This window comes from Lepisosteus oculatus, chromosome 25 (genome assembly GCF_040954835.1).
Source record: "Lepisosteus oculatus isolate fLepOcu1 chromosome 25, fLepOcu1.hap2, whole genome shotgun sequence".
NCBI lineage: Eukaryota > Metazoa > Chordata > Actinopteri > Semionotiformes > Lepisosteidae > Lepisosteus > Lepisosteus oculatus.
Genome location: NC_090720.1, coordinates 11513943 through 11528786, shown reverse-complemented (window position 1 = coordinate 11528786; position 14844 = coordinate 11513943). Strand labels below are relative to the sequence as shown.

Below are 14844 nucleotides of genomic sequence, written 5' to 3'. Positions count from 1 at the left end.
CCTAAATTCAGAAATCTGATCCCAGAGTTCCCACACCTGCCAGAATCACAACGGGTCCCAATCCTACTGGGAGAGGAAGGAGGGAACTCTCCTGTCACAGCCTGAGGAACAGTGTTTCCCAATAATGCTCTATATGTTTACAGTATATGTAAATATTTTATGATATGTCTTTGTTGTAAATGTCTGTAGATTTTATTTTTATTTTGTTTCATGTTATTTTTATTATTTCTCTTTGCGTTGGCAACACTGATTGTGCCCATCGGTCATGCTACTAGAGCACCTTGTTTTGAATTGAATTGACTGTTCCTCTCGGGCCCATATTGGGCTCCACTGCACTAGTGCATAGAACTCAATGTCCAGCAGATACAGTAAAACCTCAGACCCTTGATTGATCCTGGGGGCTGCGGGACAGGTTTCGGGTGCGCTGATCTGGGGTGATGCGATCTGTGAGCTGATGCCCTTCACAGCTGTTTTCAATAATCTGCAATATTGATACTAAATGTGATTACAGAGCGGAGGGTTTCTGCTGAAAGTGCCAGAATTTATTTTGATGTTGTTTTTTTTTTTGCCTCCCAGCATGCAGTTGATGGTTGTGTTTTGTTTTTATTGTGGTACCTCATATTCTATAATATCTTGAAAATCCTAGTTCATCCCTGAATTTTAGACTGGACTATTTGGGGTGTCTAATTTTTTTGGAAAGGATGGCGCCCCTTTACAGTACAGTATAGTGTCCCTGTCACTAGGATGACAAACGAGTCCAAAGACGGTGCCCCACGCCAAGGACCGCTCAGTCAGCCCCTTGCATCTAGCACAACAGTGAAGCCCCCTGCCTCCGTTAGTGCTGGGTTGTGGTGTTGAATGTAGCATCTGAGGTGCTTTCTTTCTAGTGAAACAGCGCTTTTTCCAGGGACTCGCGGGGAATGAAAGCACCCAGACTACTTTCAACAGCACAGACTGAGCACGCACCAATCGGACCGGTCCGGTTCCCCTGCGCCATTCACGGGGGGCTGAGTGGCGTCGCTTCCCCTGAAGAAATAGGGCGCTATATCCCGGGAACGAAAACAGCACAAATCCTGCTTTCAGCGGCGCAAGCCGGCAGAAATGGAGCACTGACGAGTGCAGTGGGTTTCATTGTGCAGTTCCCAGGGGTGTCAGATTCACAGAGCCTGCTGTCAGGTGTGTGCTGCCACTGGTGCACAGGTGACGCGAACCGGCTGTGCATGGACTCGAAGCCCCTGCTCGAGTGTTTGGTGGAGCCCCTCATGACCCCCCCTGAAAAAAACGCGCTGCAAGCTTCTGTGTCCGAGGGCAGGAACATACTGTATCCCTGAGTGCTGTGCCTGATCTCTCCTGCCATATGTTCAGCCCCCGGTGTTTGCTGGGGGAGCCGGGGAGGGGGGGGGGTTCTTTGGAAGCTCTTTTTGAGAGTGAACCTCTAGGGGTGTTGATTTGTATTTTTCTGCCTCTGATTCAAGCAGTTGACACAAACGGTTGGGTTCAAGGAGAAGAGGCGATTGGATCTCTGTGTGTGACAGGCGGTTTGCGACAGCATTCTGTTATTTTCATCAGGTTCTCATTATGCGCCTTCGTCCTCGCCAGTGCAGCTGCCAGGTGATAAACTGCCTAATCAGTTGAGTTTTCTCATGAAATGAAAATGCTCTCCTTTAAACGTGGTGAAGATTGATCTGTGATAGTAATGAAGACCAGAAGGCTGACTCAAGGAATCAAGCAGCACATTTTTAAGACTTTGTTTCAGACAGCCCTGCGAGCCACTGCAGTTTTCATATGCTGGTAATTATTTCTGGGACGGTGAATATCGATTATAATGCAAACGAGCCTTAATTACAAGCCCATGTGTTAATTTCCAAAGCAAATACCATCTCCCCGTGTAAACAGTAATCCATGAGAAGGCAAGTTCAGAACGATGTGAATTAAAAATCTCTGCCTTATCCCAGTTACAGCACACTTTTAATTTTTTTAGATTATTATGTCATCAATCACGAAATTCTGAAAAAGAGCTTCTTTTTAATTTCACACTATTGCAGTGTGCTGAATACGAATAGGAATTCAGTGCAGGATTTCTGAGTGTTTTTTGTTGATTTGAGTTATTTCTGGTGTGAAGATCTCCTTTGACATCTGTATCATTTTCCCTCTGGAGCATCACCTCCTCCTGTCTGCTGTTGTGAGCTGTCTTGGTGGATTTGTAGCCAGTGTTTTTGTAGTAGAAGGGCCAGCTGTGTTAAGGCAGGGACAGAAAGCCTGTCATGTTGGCTGCTGGGTATTTGCATCAGGAAATCCTAAACTTGGAACTCGGTGTAGGAGGATATAAGGAGAGATAAATGTGAGCGTGTGCTGTTGCCTCCGTACTGCCCGGGAACCGGAATATTTCACAAAGAACGCTAACCCAAGTACTGTAGATACGTCTGTTTTGTGGTTTTAATCTGTTGTCTAAAAGCTGATACATTATTTTTGTTTGACGCACACACTCTCAACAAGCTGCCATAATGCTTAAACTGCTTAGTTATTTCAACCTTTTTTTTTACTTTATTTAAAATCCTGTCAAATAAAAACATCTTGCACAGCTTGCATTTTCAACAAATCTGGAACATCAGCCCTGCAGCTAAAAAGTTGCTCATGACATTTAGTAATCACTTGCATTGTTTATTAATTTTATTAGTGCAGTAGCCATTTGGTGCTCTTAGACATTAAGGAAAACGTCTAGATGCATTCAAAGCTGGTGTGTCGGAAGAAAGGCGTGCAGGCATAATTTCTCTGTGCACCACCCAGTAATGACAAATCGGTAGCATGTGACACCTTTCAGGTTTTGTGTGACACATTCAGAACTGCGCGCCGGAGAGTTCGCCGAAAGCGGGTTTGTGGTTTACCCGTTTGTGCCGAGAGCTGCTGTGCTTACTCAACAGCAGTCGGCGTGCTGGGGTTTTTCGCTGGAGCGACTTGTCATACGGGTCTCTCTTGAAAACTTCATGCACCTGTTTCTCCCACTCCCCAGTCTGATTTTATGATGACTTTCCAGTTCTCTCAGCATCCTTCCCGGAACGAGTGGGTTTGTCAGCAGAGACCGGGACTCCCTGTCAGCTTCAGGGGATGTGGATTTTGTTGTGGGACAGTGATATAATGTTTGGATGCTTGTTTGCTTATTTGTCCTGTTTTTTGCTCCTGGTAATTGAATAGTGGCAGCTGAAGGTCTTGTGCAGGCAGAGCTGCACGCTGAGTTCCTCTTGAGTTTCCCAAGTGCAGATACAGTACAGACTCCTGCCCCGCAATCAGTTCTTGCTCCCCGGTCATGAGGTTGCCTGAGAGAGACTGCGCTGGGATCAGATTCCTGTGCTGTGTCCATGTGCCATGTCACTGGTGCCCGGCCAGGACAAGGGTGTGGGTCCCACCAGCTAACGTCTGGAAGGACTTGATAACTAACCGCTTACACAGCCAGGACTCTTGGGATCTTGGTTCAATAACAACTGTCTCTGGCTTATCTCTTAAACTGGGGGACTGTCAAGACCCGGTTTGCTCGCCACAGCTGGTGGAGAAATCACCGTGGAGCTGTGTTGAGGGCATTAGGTGCATAGTGTAATATAATTAGCGATGGAGGGGTTTGTGAGTGAGCCCGCGTCTTTTTGCAACAGGTAGGGTGGAATTAGGGGGCGCATCCATGGTTAAAAAGGATGTAAATAGAATTGGTTGAGAGGATAGGCGTCGTATAGTTTTCCAACAGCATAGAACTTCCTTGTCAGACGCGGATATGAATGAACCGGCACGCTGGCACGTTGAATCGCAGACTCCCACCTCAACGCTGCCTGCACGGCTCGGCTCTGAGTGAACCGCAGCCAGCGAAAGGTTAGCAGGAAAGGCTGATGGGAGCAGGCTCTCGAGAACACAATTGCAGATTAGTCTTTGTGCCTGAAGTGGCGTGTTTGTGATTCAGCTGCAGGCTGTGGAAGGGGCTGCCAGACTGGCACCAGTCTGTGGCTCTCGGAAGGGAGCGGAGGCCCCAGGCGCGAGGAACGGCGTAATTGGGTTCACATGGCTGGCATCAGGGCACCCCCTACACACAGAAGAAGCACCTCACAGCATAGCTGCTGGAAACCGAAAGACAATCCCTTCATCAGTGTTGTAATTCATTGGCACTGCTTATCGAATTACTGGAATGCTGAATTAAATTTCTGAGTGCCTTTGTGTTGAGCAATGTGCAGGCTTATTCATTGAAATCAGCTCGGGTAGTAAGGCTCTGAAAGCACACAGAATAATAAGACTTATTTAACCTTACGTCTGCCTTTGGATCTTTTGAAAATGCATTTTTCTTGCCATTAGGAAGTTTTTTTTCCTCCTCTTCTGTTCCCAGTTTGCCGGCCCACATGCCCCCCCCCCCCCGTCCTCAGCCTGTGCTGCAGTTGAGTGAGATCAGTGGCCGAATCCGTCCAGACCTCACTGCTTCTTCAGCTTGGCCGTGCCTGGTTCAGTGCAGGTCACTTCACACCGTGCTGGAGAATAAGAAGAGCCTTTGATGGAGCCGCCAAGAACTGGTTGATCATGCGAAACTGCCTGTGTCATCCGTTTATTTATTCAGCCCTGGAAGGAAGAGGCATGTCATATCCAGCAGTATTTGGCTCCCTAGTCTGTAAGGGAAGCTTGTGTGGCACAATCCGTCAGGATCGGCAGTGGCGTGAAAAACAGTGGTGACGCCTTGGGAGAGATATAAGGCCAGCTGACCCAGTGGTAAAGGCCTTGTTCATGGCTGAATGACCAGGTCTGCAACTGGCTCACTGTTCCCCTCTGCAACCTGCTGAACCCCTTTTGTGCTCCATCCTCCTGTTTTTGAAGGATGGATCTCTCTCCAACAATTGTTCATAATCTGCCCCTGATGGCGGGGCCTGTGAAATGAAGACGTTCTGACTTTGCAAACCAAGACGAGGGCTGGACAAACCACGTGACCTGCCTGTCATGCATACCCATCGGGACCTCCAGCCACTGGGCTTGTGCTGCCACAGATTCTGAGACTGATGTAATCCAGCAGGGCTGAGCACTGCCTCGGCATTGGTGAGCCTTGTACCCGTCTGTTTTGCAAGTGAATAGCTGAAATGACTCTGTATTAGAATGCCTGGCATTTCGCACTGGGTTGAAGCACACTGAGGCTGGGCTGTGCTGTGGTCAGGCCTGCTCGGAGGAATCCTGTTGCACGCTGTGCCTCTGTGGGACTCTTTGACTTGACAGATGTCAGGGGAGGGATTGATGGCCGGAGACTGAGGCAGATGGTTTCATCTGGTTGCCCATCAGGAGTGTGAAAGGGGAGAGGTAGACTGTGAGAATTTTCCCTGTCCCTGCGGTCTGCATGAACGTGCTGGGCATGGCTACTGAAGTAATATGCCTTTTTAGTACAGATTCTAGTATTATGTGAAGCTCATGTTTAGAAATTGTACACTGTTCGTGTTGTGCAGATATGGATCTATGGCCAGCTCAAATGATAGGAATTCGGTTTAAAGATATATTAATTCTGATGTCTGTATTTTCTTGATCCAAAAGTAACCCTTTAAATTTACAGGAGTGTAGAGCGAAACAAATGAGGTTAATGCCAAGGAGCACTTAACAGTCAATTAGGTTTGATTGGCGAATGTGATGGATCGGCTGCTACAGCACCTCATGTTGGCTGCTCAGGAACGGTTGACCTTGAGTTGAGTTTTTGATGTTTCTGAGCTGTGCGCATTAAAGATTAATTGACAAGCTTAATTTGTTCTCACTCGTACTAAGCTTAATAACTTTGACTTTGAATAAGTTGTTGATGGTTATAACTGACAAAATTGGGAGTTCTGATCTATGTATGATTTCTCACGCTGCTGAATGCCGTGAGGTTCTGCCAGTTCTGGGAGTGATTTTTAAAAAAGCAACGTTGTTTGATCACACAGTAGCGCCCTTTGACACGATGCCCCCTTACTTTTTTGTGGGGGAGAAAACCGGTTCAGATCTTGCACAGTCAGACAGCTTGAAAGCAGCCAGGACTCAGAGACGTGAAGAACAAGCCGATAGTTTTATTTTTTTGTTGCCGTTTTTCGAGGTTGTGAAAAATGCCGTTAATCCTTTGGTTAGAATAAGAAAACTGGCAATACAACAATTCCTACCAGCTACTGTACTTTGTTTTCTGGTTTATGAAGATAAGTCCTCTGAGACTCGTGGAACACAATTACAAGTCTCGCACCGTATATAAATAAAAAAACAAAACAAACAGAAACGAGTCTGCTATTTTCGTTGGCAGGTTTTAAAATAACTTTCTTTGAGCTCTCGCCTCCGGGGCTGGAAAAAGTGAGGAATCTCCCATTGAGTGGAGCGTAGGTGAGAGGGATCCCTGCCCCTCCTTGTTTTTCCCATGCTATTGCTAAGCAAACACGGTGCTTTACTACAGTGTGTATAGCAACAGCGCTGAAGCAGGAGGCAGCGCCCAGGTCTGGGTTGTGAGAGGGTTCCCAGGCCCTTTACCAGGTGACATCACTGCCCCCCGTTTTTGTTGTTCAGCCAGTTCCTCTGGCTGGGAGGAGGGGGTCTTCTCTCTCTGGCTCTCCGGCGCAGAACAGGAGAGTGGCCTCACCTGTGGCCTCACCTGTGGCCTCACCTGTGGCCTCACCTGGCCCGGAGAGATAGAGGAGGCCTTGTGAGCTCTGTTAAAGTGAGCCTTAGGCAGTGGCGTTGTCAGTGTGTGGTTGTATGGGCACCTGGGTGGATGCAATTTAGCCACCAAATGACATCTCTCATCCCTCAGAGAAGTGTTGCACAGCCACACTCTCAGTTGAATCTGAATCTCAGTCCGTTTCATACCTTTGTTTGCATTCATGACTAGAAGAAACTGAAGCAAGTGCGCTACGTTTTATACAGTGAGAAGTGCAGTAGCTCTAGATAGATAGATACTTTATTGATCCCGTGAGGGAAATTGCAGTGCAACAGCAGCTTAACACAGACAACACAGCACAGTGTAACGAAATGATACAATAATACAATACACTCAGCACAGTGAGAAGTGCACTAAGAGTTACTCACAGTCCAGAACACACAAAGAGCAAACCAGAACAGAACAGTACACAACAAAGTTGTATTGCACAATATAAATATAAATGTATTGCACAAGTCCCTGGCATATATTGCACGAAAACGGTTGTAAACGGGGAAAAAGAACAGATGTATCCGTTTACTGTTCAGTCCAGAAACAGGTCACTGTCAGTGTTGCCTCTGCCCAGACGCAAGGCTTTACCTGTTGTGTGATACGCTATCAGCCTTTGTAATTTACAGTCAGAGGTAATGCTTTATTTGCAGATAATATGTATATTCTGAATCCTTGTGATTCGGAGGCTGGATACACTGGACTCGTCACTTAGCCCCTATATCTTCAAAGGCTTGGTTGCCTTTAATTACCAGCAGTCTAAACTAAAACAAATTCCTGCAAGCCTTCCACACTGGTGTCTGTGTAAGTGACTCATGTCATAGACACTTTTACTGCCGCGGCTAGGTACAAAAGGTGCGACATAGTTGAAAAGCTTTGGCTTATATATTGCAGAAGTGTGGTATGCAGTCTGTGGGCCTTCTTCCGAAACAGTTGTCCTGTAGGTTTTACTTAACAAATGTCAAACCTGCTGGTAAAATCTACTTTCTAGGGATTTACAATTTTACCAGCAGACTTTGTTTAGTACCTGTAAGATGAAGCTTGTGCTGGATGAAGTTGATAATGGATCAGTTTCTGATCTCGTGATTACAAACAATACAAGTAAAACAATTGATTCACCCACAGCATAGGCAGAAGGCATTTCTGAGCTCAGGTCTTTCAGACATTAAGAAACTGTATCAGTGCTTCCCTGTTTACAAATATTAGCAAAAGTCTCCTGTCCCAACTGTACCGTTGACTTTGAAGGCATCTTTTGATTTTGTGATTCACAGTCTTCCTACCCAGCCATGCTGAAAAACAAAAACAGAACGGTGAAACTGTTACATAACATCTAACTGCTCGCCTGTCTTTTCAGGTGTGGCCTGACAAGAAAACAAACATTGTTCTTTAAATATGCTGTTCATGTCAGGACAAAGCACATCGCTGATTTGCAGAATAGATGTTACGGATAATGTCTTGGGCTGAGCTGAACTTACAGTGCCTTCTGAGTCACGTTTGTTTTTCCTTGATTGGAATCATCCGTGACAGAGCGACTGTTTATTGAGACTTTGCTTCTGTGTCTTAAATGACTACAAATGAAGAGATTCATCTTGCGACTGTACGATTATCCACTAGGAACCTTTGTTTAGACTCTAGTGTGGGAGAGTCCAGGCTCAATTTATAACTTTTTGATTTTTTTATCTGAAGGACGCTTGCTTTTTAGCAGAAATGTCTGGACAGCTTTACAAAGACCTCCAGTGGATTTTTTTGTGCTGCCCCCTAAATAAAAGTTTGAATCAAAACAGTTTTCCTTCGGGGGCTGGGTCACATTTTTAGTGATGCGCCTGTCTTTAAAGTCTGTGGAATTTCTCATCTCTTTTTTTTGTTTAAGGCGGGGTTTGGCATCTATGTGACAGTATGGCCATGCACGCACCACACAGTCCCCTACCTGCTCCGGGAAGCGGTGGGTTTTAGTGGACACGGCTCCGCGGCCCTGCGGGGGCTTCAGCTGACCCCCAGGCGGTACGGCCGGGCTGTGCTCTGATGCTGGAGCGAGCCGCCGCGCGGGGAAGTGCAGTCCAGAGCTGCTGCTGCTGCCCTTGTGGGTCTCCTGCTTGGTCTGACGAGGCTCCAAAGCTCCTGAGACCCTTCATCTGACCAGGCCTGCAGGCTGCGCACAGCTGAAGACCTTCCCTCGTCACCCTTCACCCACTTTGCAGGGCTGTGCAATAAGAGTAGTACCTTGCGCGTGACTGCCTGGATCGCAGTGTACAGAAGGCAGGAAACGATAAAAGGAGTGGCATTATTATTGTGTAAATTATTTATTGGCCTCGCAAGGATTCTGCAGCAAAGAATTATTCCTGTTATTTTAAAACCGGAGGGTTGTTGTGGAGAGATTGTAGAACAGACACCCTCATGGCCGCACAGCCGTCTGTGCTGCAGTCCTGTCAGGTCTGGGAGTTGCTCTCAGTGCTGACTGTGCAGGCTGTCGTGCGCAGGTTTAATAGTTTAGAAGAGCAAAGTAATTGACTTCAAAATTAGCCGTAGACTGATGAAAGACAGGAAGACGGCTATGTCATTCCCTAGATCAGCTGTTTGCTAATTAAAATGCCGTGTGCAAAGAGCAAGATGGTGTCCTCTGATCTAATGAATCTTGGCACAAGTGAATCTTGTCTAAAGCGTGACCCTGGAAAATGGCACGTACATTAGTACTCAGCACCTCTTTTTCGGACCATCAGCACAGAAGCTCTAGGTTTGCTGAGTATGCAAATAATTGTGTTGTAATAGAGGCAGTGGATGCCCTGCTTTCATGTCTGCCAGATATTAGTGTTGTGCACCTTGTTGGTGGACCAGTAGGTGGCACCTTTCCTTATGAATTTAGAAACCAGAGCTCCACAATTGGAAATTGTGCTGTAGGACTGTCTATTCTTTGCACGGGATATTAAATTGAGACCCAGATGACCTGGTCTTTAAAGATCCCATGGCAATGTTCACATGTGTGTGTCTTTGGCCTTTTATCCCAGCTTCATTCCACATGCGGCTTGTAAAGGCCTTCTCTGACCTTCCTGAAGTTCTCCTTTGAGTCGGACACGGCAGCCCCTCCCTCCTCCAGCTGAGCTGTTGTGTAGAGTGACTGCTGCCAGATTCCTCAGGGATGGCTTTCTGGTCCTGCGGCACCCGTGTGTTTTGGGGTTTTGAAGCGTCTTCAAAGCCCCAGCACCTGAGGAGGGCGGTGAAGGTGTTAAATTGGTCCCTTGAAGCCGCTCTTGAAACCCTGCAGGTCCTGTGGCCTTGCAGGACCAGGGTCCCCTGGCACATTGATTGACATGTGTCACCCAGGTGGAGAAGAGCCCCAGGCCCCCTGATGAAAGTCCTGACTCTGCTCTGCTCTGTCTGGCGTGGAGACCCCCCTTGTCACACATTGCCTCTTGCGTTTCTCCTATTTGAGTTGTACTTGTATGGTTGAGAAGGAATAAAAATCACTGCAGAATACGTGTGACTTTAGCGATGGTCTGTCGGTCTAAAATGAGCACATTTTAGTAATGTCCAGTCTGCTGAGAAAATAAAACATAGAAGCTATATCTCTGCTTTAAATTGTTGTGGAACAAAAATTTTAGGATGTATTAAATGATGCACATGGGTGTTAAGGCAAAAATGTGTTTTCTTTGCACTTTTTAATGGAATGAAGCAGTGAATTTTGAATTCCATTTTATTTTGGTATTTTTCTAATCCTAAATTTTGCTTGTTGTATTATTGCAGGATTGCTATTTATAGGCTTACGACCTGTAATAGTTCAAGTAGATAGCTGCGTCAGCAGGCGTAAGCTGCAAAGGAACAAGTAATAGGTTTATTCCATGGTGAACAGAGAAGAAAAGAAACACAATGTTTCGGCTGTGGAGCCTTCTTCTGGTGTGTAGAACGGGTGTTCTTTTCTTCTCTTTTCAGCATGGAATTGTTCCTTATGACCTATTGTACTGATTAGAAGTCAAGTATTCGAATACTTGAAGTGTTCAATACCAGTATACTCAAATAGCAGTTTCTAAAGAAATTCCTTCCGTGGTTCAGACTCCTGTGTTGTCCGTTTCAAACATAATGGTAATAATAATAATAATTGCTTACGCTTATATAGACCCTTTCTGGACACTCCACTCAAGGCTCTTTACAGGTAATGGGGATCCCCTCCACCACCACCAATGTGCAGCCCCACCTGGATGATGCGACGGCAGCCATAGTGCGCCAGAACACCCCCCACACATCAGCTCTCAGTGGGGAGGAGAGCAGAGTGATGAAGCCAGTTCATAGAGGGGGATTATTAGGAGGCCATGATTGGTAAGGGCCAATGGGAAATTTGGCCAGGACACCAGGGTTACAACCCTACTCTTTTCGAGAAACGCCCTGGGATTTTTAATGACCACAGAGAGTCAGGACCTCGGTTTTACATCTCATCCGAAGGACAGCCCCTTTTTACAGTATAGTGTCCCCGTCACTATACTGGGCCATTAGGACCCACATGGACCGCAGGGTGAGCGCCCCCTGCTGCCCCACTAACACCTCTTCCGTCATTCCGTAACGGTGTCAGTGCTGGTGGCTTATAGCATAACTAACCACAGGCAGTGCCACACTGTACTCACAGATAGATCATTGATCTCTTCATTCCAGGTCTAGTTTGCATGTTTATTATTTTTCAGACATGCCTGTGAGTTTCATAAAATCTTTATAACAGATGTTTAACCTTAACTTTTAATGTGTTTTCAGTCTATGATACTGAAATTCTTAAAAAATGGACAATAAACCCTCTTCCCTGTTGTGCGTGTAATCCCACCTTGATCAGGTTATTTATAGATTTTTCGCTGTTCTTAGAATCTTATTTTGTGTCTCTTTGGCTGCCTTTGCTTCCTTTGAAGAGCAGTGCTGCTGTAGTGCTGTGTGAGTTGAGACTTGCGTGATGAATATGATTGAGGAAACTTGAAACACGCTTGAGTCATGCCTTGACTCTTGCAGACTCTGAAGATGAAAAGTTCTTAATCTCCCTTACAAAGACTCAGAAGCTGCTGTTCCATTTATTTCAGAAATGCTCAGCATGTTTATTGCTGCATTAATAGAGCTTCACCGAGCTAATAAAAATGCAGAGATATCCCTGGGCAGATTTACAAATGCTAATACCGTTCCGGAGGAAGGTGTGTGAGTACATTTGAAACGATCTGGACTTTTTAGCCCAAGTCTGTGTCAGAGAAGCTTTGAAAAACAAGCGCTTATGGGTTTTTTTCTAACGCAAATGGCAGGAATTTGCGGGAGCAGGCAGAACTGGGTAGAAAAAGCAGAGGAATCGATTTTCCCCTGAAGCATTGGCCCAGGAAAGAATGGAATTTTTACCTTTCCGGGCAGCACGTTCCTTCGAGTTCTGTGTATATCAGTAAGCGGCTGACAATCCGGGCCTCTTGGTCCTGTCGCTGTGCCAGGTTAACGAGACGAGCCTGCGAGGGAGAGGCCTCGATTTGGCAGAGGCAGCCCACTGCAGGCACCCAGGCTGGAAAGAGTTAAGCCTACTTGGCTGGAGTGGAGGTGAACGGGCTTTCTGAAATGTGTGGAGGGTGGCTGCAGATCGAGCTCGCGAGGAAGAGCTTGGCAAGCGCCCGTATCTCGTTAGCAGGCTTCTCCTCCCAAGCTGTGAGCGCAGGGGAAGCTGTGGCGACTCACGAGGAAAAGCATCTAGCCTGCAGCTTCATGTTCTCATGCTTCCTCACGTCTCTGCCTGAGCGCAGAGACCCGGGACCGCGGCTGAACACCGGCGTTGTTTCTGTTAAGGGGAGGGGAAAATAAAAAAGCAGAGCCTCTATACTCAAAAGGCAACGTAAGCTTTTATTACTTTTGCTCTTATTATCTTAGAAACACAAATAGAGAGAGGGCTGTTTTCAGCTTATTTGGGGGGGACAGAAGTCATTTTGCAGCAGGCAGCAGCGAGTTTTAAAAGCACTCAGCGGCGTTTTGGAGTCCATCAGCGAACCCCTCTGCGGCTGACAGGCTTTTTCTACCCCGCTGTCACAAAGCCGCCTCTCGCCGAGCGCTGGGGCACAAGGGGAAGGGCCTCTTTCTAGCACGACGCCTTTCAGGAACCTTTTCTCCGGCAGCGATGTGGTTTGACAGCAGAAGCACCATTAAAAACAACAACATCAACTGCAACAAAAAAAACCCCCTCAAGGATTAACAATAAAACCCCTGCGAGTCAATCATAGTAATCATGTGGTGAAAAGGGTGTTTTTCAGAGATTTCCTGAGATAATTTGGAAAGCCTGATCATTTGCAACCTAATTGCCGGTGTTTCATTCTTAAGTTTCAGATGGTTGGTTCTTGTGTAAAGGTTTTTTTTTAGAGATAATAGGATTTTTTTTTTTCCTTTGGCAAAGAAATGACAATATGTGAACATAACCACCGAGGAGGAAAAGCTATACACATTCAAAGTTTTCTACATTACTGGTCTCTGGTCTTTTGCATTTCCTTATTGCTTTAGTTACTCGAGTACAGATAAACAAATCCTTTTAAACGGGGAAAAAAACAGTTTTGATTGCGTTTTTCAGACAGATGTCGAAAGAGGTCTATAACTTTAATTTACAGCCTTGCCTTTGTTGAGTGATGTTTTAATTAGGTATCTAATAATGGCAACATTACCACTGTATTAGGCTGTTCAGATGGTGGCTGTAGGCCAACTATTATGAGAGTTTTTATGGGTCCTTCCTATACAGATACTTAACACAGGCCATGAGCGCTTGATGTGCATGTATACCAGCCCCAGAGAAATATTCATCAGTTGTCTGAATGGCTTGTCAAGGAGGTTAAGTATGGACTGGGCTTTTCACAGTCTCTAAAGTGGAAAATTGCTCACATTAGCAGGTGATGACTCACCTTATTGAAATCAGAAGAATAAAGCCTGCTTTAATCTTTATCAGGGAAAAAAAAGCAAAGCCTCTGTACAGAATTCAGCGTCCAGATGGGGGTGGGGGGCTGAGGCTCCACATATTCTGTCATTAAACTGAGCTTCGACACACGCAAAAACCTCTGCACTAGCCTGCAGTAATTCACTTATTCTAATTAAGGGTATTTCTGCTTTTGCTGGAGGCATGCATTAAACCATGTGCCACATATTAATCAGTTACATAGTGTGGTGTGTTGTTGTAGGCGGGGATGATGTTCTGAAACGTTAGATCTTTCTTACTCAAGATGTTTTGTCACTTCTTGAATCTGCTTAGAGTAATTGGTTCGTTTCTTATACAGAGTAGGCGAGTTCACGCAGCATACTCATGCATAGGCAGCGATGTCGATGACTTTAGCCCTTTTGTTTCTTAAAATAGTTGCACCGAGGAGTAGTTGCACAAGCTTTGATTTCCTCCATCTGTGGGGATTTTATTGCAGGGCTGCAGAGCGGTTGGAGACCGAGAAGAAAATATTTCTAGGGACTCCTGCTCAGTGGCTCCGATGAAAGGAGGCTGGTTTTCTGGGTTGTGAATCCCTAGAGAAAAAGAAATTGTTTAGTTATTTCCCCTATTTGGATGGCAGTTGTAAGAATACTTCCCGAGCAGTTACTCACTTGGCAGATCTCTTTGCACTTAGGACTGAGCTGGAGAGAGCAGGACAGAGGAGGTGAGTGAGTCAGGACAGTGAGTGAGACCCCACTCTGAGGACAGCCCACTCCACACAGAGACACAGCTGTGTGCTGCAGTGTGGGGTGAGTGAGACCCCACTCTGAGGACAGCCCACTCCACACAGAGACACAGCTGTGTGCTGCAGTGCAGTGTTAGTGAGACCCCACTCTGAGGACAGCCCACTCCATACAGAGACACAGCTGTGTGCTGCAGTGCAGTGTTAGTGAGACCCCACTCTGAGGACAGCCCACTCCACACAGAGACACAGCTGTGTGCTGCAGTGCAGTGTTAGTGAGACCCCACTCTGAGGACAGCCCACTCCACACAGAGACACAGCTGTGTGCTGCAGTGCAGTGTTAGTGAGACCCCACTCTGAGGACAGCGCACTCCACACAGAGACACAGCTGCATGCTGCAGTGTGGGGTGAGTGAGACCCCACTCTGAGGACAGCCCACTCCACACAGAGACACAGCTGTGTGCTGCAGTGTGGGGTTAGTGAGACCCCACTCTGAGGACAGCCCACTCCACACAGAGACACAGCTGTGTGCTGCAGTGTGGGGTTAGTGAG

At 46.4% G+C, this 14844-nt stretch overlaps 1 protein-coding gene across 4 annotated transcripts in view; it reads left to right on the top strand.

Moving 5' to 3' along the window:
• The window catches only part of foxj3 (forkhead box J3), a 149247-nt gene that overhangs the window by 44531 nt on the left and 89872 nt on the right, over positions 1 to 14844 (top strand). The gene's annotated exons all lie outside the window — the stretch shown is intronic.